The sequence below is a fragment of the Octopus bimaculoides genome, chromosome 6 (genome assembly GCF_046866305.1).
Source record: "Octopus bimaculoides isolate indiv1 chromosome 6, ASM4686630v1, whole genome shotgun sequence".
NCBI lineage: Eukaryota > Metazoa > Mollusca > Cephalopoda > Octopoda > Octopodidae > Octopus > Octopus bimaculoides.
This window is the reverse complement of record NC_142933.1, coordinates 57,978,245-57,984,646: the sequence shown is the minus strand read 5'-3', so window position 1 is coordinate 57,984,646 and position 6,402 is coordinate 57,978,245. Positions and strand designations below refer to the sequence as shown.

Sequence of the window (6,402 nt, the reverse complement as noted above, 5' to 3'; positions counted from 1 at the left end):
GACTGGAAATCACGAAATAAGCATTTTCAAGTCTTGTTGGTTTTTCATGGTTATTTGCCAAATTTTGTGTTTTTGTATTATCTGAACACGGTTGTGACTTCGATGAACTCTTTGATAAATATAATGTTTTCAACACCAATCTAGATTATATTCATCATAGACTTCAAAATGAATAGTGGGTTTGCAAATATGAAAACTACATAAAACTGTCTAAAATCGACTGGAAATCACGAAATAAGCATTTTCAAGTTTTGTTGCTTTTTTATGGTTAGTTGCAAAATTTTGTGAGTTTATGTTTTCTGAAAACGGTTGTGCCTTCGATGAACACTTTGATAAATATGATGTTTTGATTAACCATCTAATCTATATTAACCTACTAGTCTTCAACATGAAAAGTGCTTTTTGCAAAAATGTTAACTAACTAAAATGTCTGAAATCGACTGGAAATCACGAAATATGCATTTTCAAGTTTTCTTGGTTTTTCATGGTTATTTGCAAAATTTTGTGAGTTTGTGTATTTTGAACACGGTTGTCACTTCGATGAACTCTTTGATAAATATAATGTTTTCCACACCTATCTAACTTATATTAACCATCTTAACTTCAAAATGAATAGTAGTTTTGCAAAAATGAAAATTACCTAAAAGTGTCTAAAATCGACTGGAAATCACGAAATATGCATTTTCAAGCTTTGTTGGCTTTCTATGGTTATTTGCCAAATTTTGTGAGTTTGTGTTTTCTGAAAACTGTTGTAACTTCGATGTACTCTTTGATAAATATAATGTTTTCGACAACCATATTGCCGACCCACCAGACTTCAAAATGAAAAGTGCTTTTTGCAAAATTGAAAACAATCTAAAACTGTGATTAAACGACTGGAAATCACGAAATAAGCATTTTTAAATTTTGTTTGTTTTTCATGCTTATTTGTAATATTTTATGAATTTGTGTTTTGTGACAAAGTTTGTGACTTCGGTGAACTCTTTGATAAATATAATGTTTTCATCAACCATCTACCCTATATTAACCCACTAGTCTTCAAAATGAATATTGGGTTTTGCAAAAATGATGACTATCTAAAAGTGTTAAAAAATGACTGGAAAACACGAAATTCGCATTTTCAATTTTGTCGGTTTTTCATCGTTATTTGCAAAATTTTGTGAGTGAGTTTTGTGAAAAAGGTTGTGACTTCTGTGAATTCCTTGACAAGTATAACGTTTTCATCAAACATCCAGCTTATATTAACCCACTACACTTCAAAATGAATAGTGGTTTTTGCAAAATGCAAACTATCTAAAATGTCAAAAAACGACTGGAAAACTCGAAATTCGCATTTTCAACTCTTTGATAAATATAACGTTTTCATCAACCTTCTAGACTATATTAACTCACTAGACTTCAAAATGAAATGTGGTTTTTGCAAAAATGAAAGCTAAGTGTCAAAAAACGACTGGAAAACACGAAATTCGCATTTTCAAATTTTGTTGGTTTTTCATGGTTATTTGCAAAATTTTGTGAGTTAGAGTTTTGTGAAAATAGTTGTGATTTCGCTGAACTCTTTGATGAATATAATGTTTTCATCAAACATCTAGCCTATATTAACCCAATAGACTTCAAAATGAAAAGTGTTTTTTGGAAAACTGAAAACTATTTAAATGTGTCATAAGACGACTGGAAAACACGAAATTCGTATTTTCAGATTTTATTGCTTTTTCATGCTTATTTGCAAAATTTTGTGAGTTTCAGTTTTGTGAACTTGTTTGTGACTTCGGTGAACTCTTTAATAAATATTATGTTTTCATCAACTATCTACCCTATATTAACTCACTAGACTTCGAAATGAATAGTGGTTTTTCCAAAAATGAAAACTATCTAAAAGTGTGAAAAAACGACTGGAAATCATGAAATTAGCACTTTCAAGTTTTGTTGGTTTTTCATGGTTATTTGCAAAATTTTGTGAGTTTGAGTTTTGTGAAAAAGGTTGTGACTTCGGTGAACTCTTTGATAAATTTAATGTTTTCATCAACCCTCTAGACTATATTAACCCACTAGACTTCAAAATGAATAGTGGTTTTTGAAAAAATGCAAACTATCTAAAACGTCAAAAGACGACTGGAAAACACGAAATTCGCATTTTCAAATTTTGTTGGTCTTTCATGCTTATTTGCAATATTTTGTTAGTTCGAGTTTTGTGAAAAAGGTTGAGACTTCTGTGAACTCTTTGATAAATATAATGTTTTCATCAACCATCTACCCTATATATTAACCCACTAGACTTCAAAATGAAAAGTGGTTTTTCCAAAAATGAAAACTATCTCAAAGTGTCAAAAAACGACTGGAAATCATGAAATTAGCACTTTCAAATTTTGTTGGCTTTTCATGCTTATTTGCAAAATTTTGTGAGTTTTAGTTCTGTGAAAAAGGTTGTGACTTCATGGAACTCTTTGATAAGTATAACGTTTTCATCGACCATCTAGCTTATATTAACCCACTAGACTTCAAAATGAATAGTGGTTTTTGAAAAAATGCAAACTATCTAAAACGTCAAAAGACGACTGGAAAACACGAAATTCGCATTTTCAAATTTTGTTGGTCTTTCATGCTTATTTGCAATATTTTGTTAGTTCGAGTTTTGTGAAAAAGGTTGAGACTTCTGTGAACTCTTTGATAAATATAATGTTTTCATCAACCATCTACCCTATATATTAACCCACTAGACTTCAAAATGAAAAGTGGTTTTTCCAAAAATGAAAACTATCTCAAAGTGTCAAAAAACGACTGGAAATCATGAAATTAGCACTTTCAAATTTTGTTGGCTTTTCATGCTTATTTGCAAAATTTTGTGAGTTTTAGTTCTGTGAAAAAGGTTGTGACTTCATGGAACTCTTTGATAAGTATAACGTTTTCATCGACCATCTAGCTTATATTAACCCACTAGACTTCAAAATGAATAGTGGTTTTTGCAAAAAGCTAACTATCTAAAATGTCAGAAAACGACTGGGAAACACGAAATTCGCGTTTTCAAATTTTGTTGGTTTTTTCATGTTTATTTGCAAAATCTTGTGATTTTGAGTTGTGTGAAGTCTTCGGTGAACTCTTTGATAAATATAATGTTTTCATCAACCATCTAGACTATTTTAACCCACTAGTCTTCAAAATGAAACGTGTTTTTTGCAAAACTGAAAACTATCTAAATGTGTCAATAGACGACTGGGAAACACGAAATTCGCGTTTTCAAATTTTGTTGGTTTTTTTTCATGTTTATTTGCAAAATCTTGTGATTTTGAGTTGTGTGAACTCTTCGGTGAACTCTTTGATAAATATAATATTTTCATCAACCATCTAGACTATTTTAACCCACTAGTCTTCAAAATGAAAAGTGGTTTTTGCAAAACTGAAAACTATCTAAAAGTGTGAAAAAAAAAACACTGGAAAACACGAAATTCGCATTTTAAAATTTGTTGTTTTCTCATGCTTATTTGCTAAATGTTATGACTTTGATAAATATAATGTTTACATCTACCATTTAGCCAAAATTCTCATAACCCTAATCCTAACCCTAAAACCCTAACCCTAACTCTAACTCTAAAACCCGAACCCTAACTCTAAATCCCTAAAGCTAATACCAGTACAAACGCACGAACGATTGTCTAAATAACAGTACCGCCGATAGTTGTTGTTGACAAACAACGGCACTAATTTTATTCAAGGGAAAAGATCCCATTACGCCGCACAACCTGTTGTTTACATTCCACAGCAGTAGATTGGTTGAAATTACCGAAATACGACAATTTTATCACGAAATAACTTTAAAAAGAAAAATTTTCTCGATAACTCTTAGAGTAAAAGATGTTTTATATGACACATTCTAACAGTGTCCCAAGTTTGAATATGTTTCGTTAAGAAAACAAGTGGCGCCCGCCAAATCAGAAAGATCCTCCTTTTCCATTCCCACTTCTGAAAAGATAAAAATATGTCTTCCTCACTTACCAGTGGTGACGTCACGTTTTGGTTCGCCCAGTGGAACGCCCATTTTTCGGCCCATGTGGTGCCGCACCAACAGCAGCTAAGTCTATTGTACTGTGGGATGCCTGCCCCTCTTGCACGCTCAGTGAAAGATCTTATCACTGACCCACATCTGGACGCGGCTTATGCGTCCGTTAAATCTTAGATTCTCCGATGGGACACCCAATCCGCCAACAGTAAATTCCAGACGCTATTGCAGGATGGGCACCTGGAAGACAGGATGCCATCTGAGTTTCTTCGTCGTTTACGTGAACTCAGCGATACACCGCTAGAGGACAATTCTCTGCTCCCAAAATTATTTTTCTCTTGGCTGTCACCGAATGTCCAATTCATACTGGCCACAGCGGTCGACTCGAATTCGCTCGACAAGTTAACCACCATGGCGGACAAAATTATTGAGTTCACTGTACAGCCTGCACCTCATCATACCTGTTCTGACTCCGTAGTAGCTTCCACTACTACCACTAAGTCTTCTCCCTCGTCACATGACGACATTTTGGAGAGAGTCGATGCACTAGCATGCCGCATGGACACTGTTACACGTTCATATCTATGTGTATGCGTAGGTATACGTATATATGAATACATCCCCACTAGTAGTACTATTTTGTTAAGCGTATCTACTAAGCAGTATGAACTGTGTCTAAGGCGGATACGCACAGTGTGTATCACTCCGCTATATATATATATATATATATATATATATATATATATATATATACTGTTTGTAAACTTGCCAAGTAAATAAACACGTAGAATCATAATAATGCCTTCAGTGAGTTGTTTATTATCCCAACACGAAACAAAAGAATACATAACATGGTGGCAGCGATAAATACTGATACGGACGCCGATAAACAAAAATAATGTTATGTCCCTATTCCCCGAGCTGAGTTTGAAACCGTTTGCTAGTTGTTCGGGACAATGGTATTTCCTTTGTCCTGTCAACGAGCACGGTTATTTATAGCGTAGGAGTGTGATCTCTGACCCTTTCCGGTCATCGAAAGTTTAGAAAAACAAGTAGGAACTGTACTAAACTGACCCAGCTGTGGAGGGGGTAACGCAGCACTGTGAGCTACGGTATGTCTATCTTTCTGGCTGTTTATCTATCATAAATACGGGAGCGTAGATTTGGGGAATCGCAGTTGGTGTAGACAGCAGTTGGTATAAACGCAGTTGGCGTAAACACAGCAGCCAGTGAAGATGGACAGGGAGTTGTTGTAAACAAAGTCATTGGGTGAAAAACGCGAATTCGATGTAAAAGGCCAGCAGCCAGTAGAGAAGCAAGATGAACAGAGAGGCTGACAGAAAGAGGCTAAGAGAGAGAGGCTATTGACACAAGGTACCAGTGACCGAAATGGATAGAGTCAATGAGAGAGAAGGGACTGTTGTGGCAGACAAAAGTGATGTAGTGGGCTGCGTTGGTCAGTTCTTGTCATTGTAGTGGGAGATTTGAATTTGTTACGGTAAATGTTTTTGCTTATAATTTTAAAGAAAAATGTACTTGCGTTTGGTTATATATTTTTGTGAAGAACTTTTGTTAACTGTGATGTTAACTGGCAGAAAAGAAAAGAGAGAACTTTGTTGTTACATGTTGTTAAAAGAAGAGAAAAGCAAAAGAAGCAAAAAGAACTTTTAATTGACTTTTGAGACACGAACTTTGATTGTAAACTTTATGATTATGTGAAATGATTGTAGACTTTGTAATTGTTCTGAAACTTTGTTAAATGCTTGGAAACGCTATTGTTACATGTGTTATTTCAAAAGCAAGTACTATGTTATTGAATTATTGTTATGCAATGTTGTTTTGTATTGTGATGTAAAAAAAAGAAGTTAGTTTGACTACACAACGTATGGTCTGTGTTATTTCTTCTTTTCTGTTGTCATCGTACCGTGCTCTCCGTGGGCTTAGCGGCGAACATCCTGACTCACTCAGCGTCGACGTTTGCGCGCGCGAGTTTTCTCTTCGTTGAGGTGCTCCGCGCGTGCGTTCGTAACAATACTTAATCGAAAACCGTGCCTTTACAACAAAACAGGAACACAACAAACCTGAAATTAACAAACTGAATATCGCTTCGTCTTCGGACACACACACGAGGATCCGAAATGGCCGTCTCCGTCGCCGTCGCCGTACAGATGAATCTACATCCGACCATGAACTGGGACACGGATGATATCGTGGCAGCGTTCAAGAAATTCAAACAGAAAACTCAACTGGCTTTCAAAAGCCTCCTGAAAGGTACAACTGCCGATGAAAAGGTAAGCTACATCCTTTAATGGACAGGAGAGAAGGGCCTAGACCTATTCAATAGTTGGGACATGTCAGAATTGGATTGCAATAATCCATACACACTTTTACAGAAATTTGAAAGGCAC

At 35.1% G+C, this 6,402-nt stretch overlaps 1 pseudogene; it reads left to right on the top strand.

The window, feature by feature from the left end:
- Nucleotides 1-3,973: 3,973 nt before the first annotated feature.
- LOC149135144 (uncharacterized) lies at nt 3,974-5,733 on the top strand (annotated as a pseudogene).
- Nucleotides 5,734-6,402: the final 669 nt, after the last annotated feature.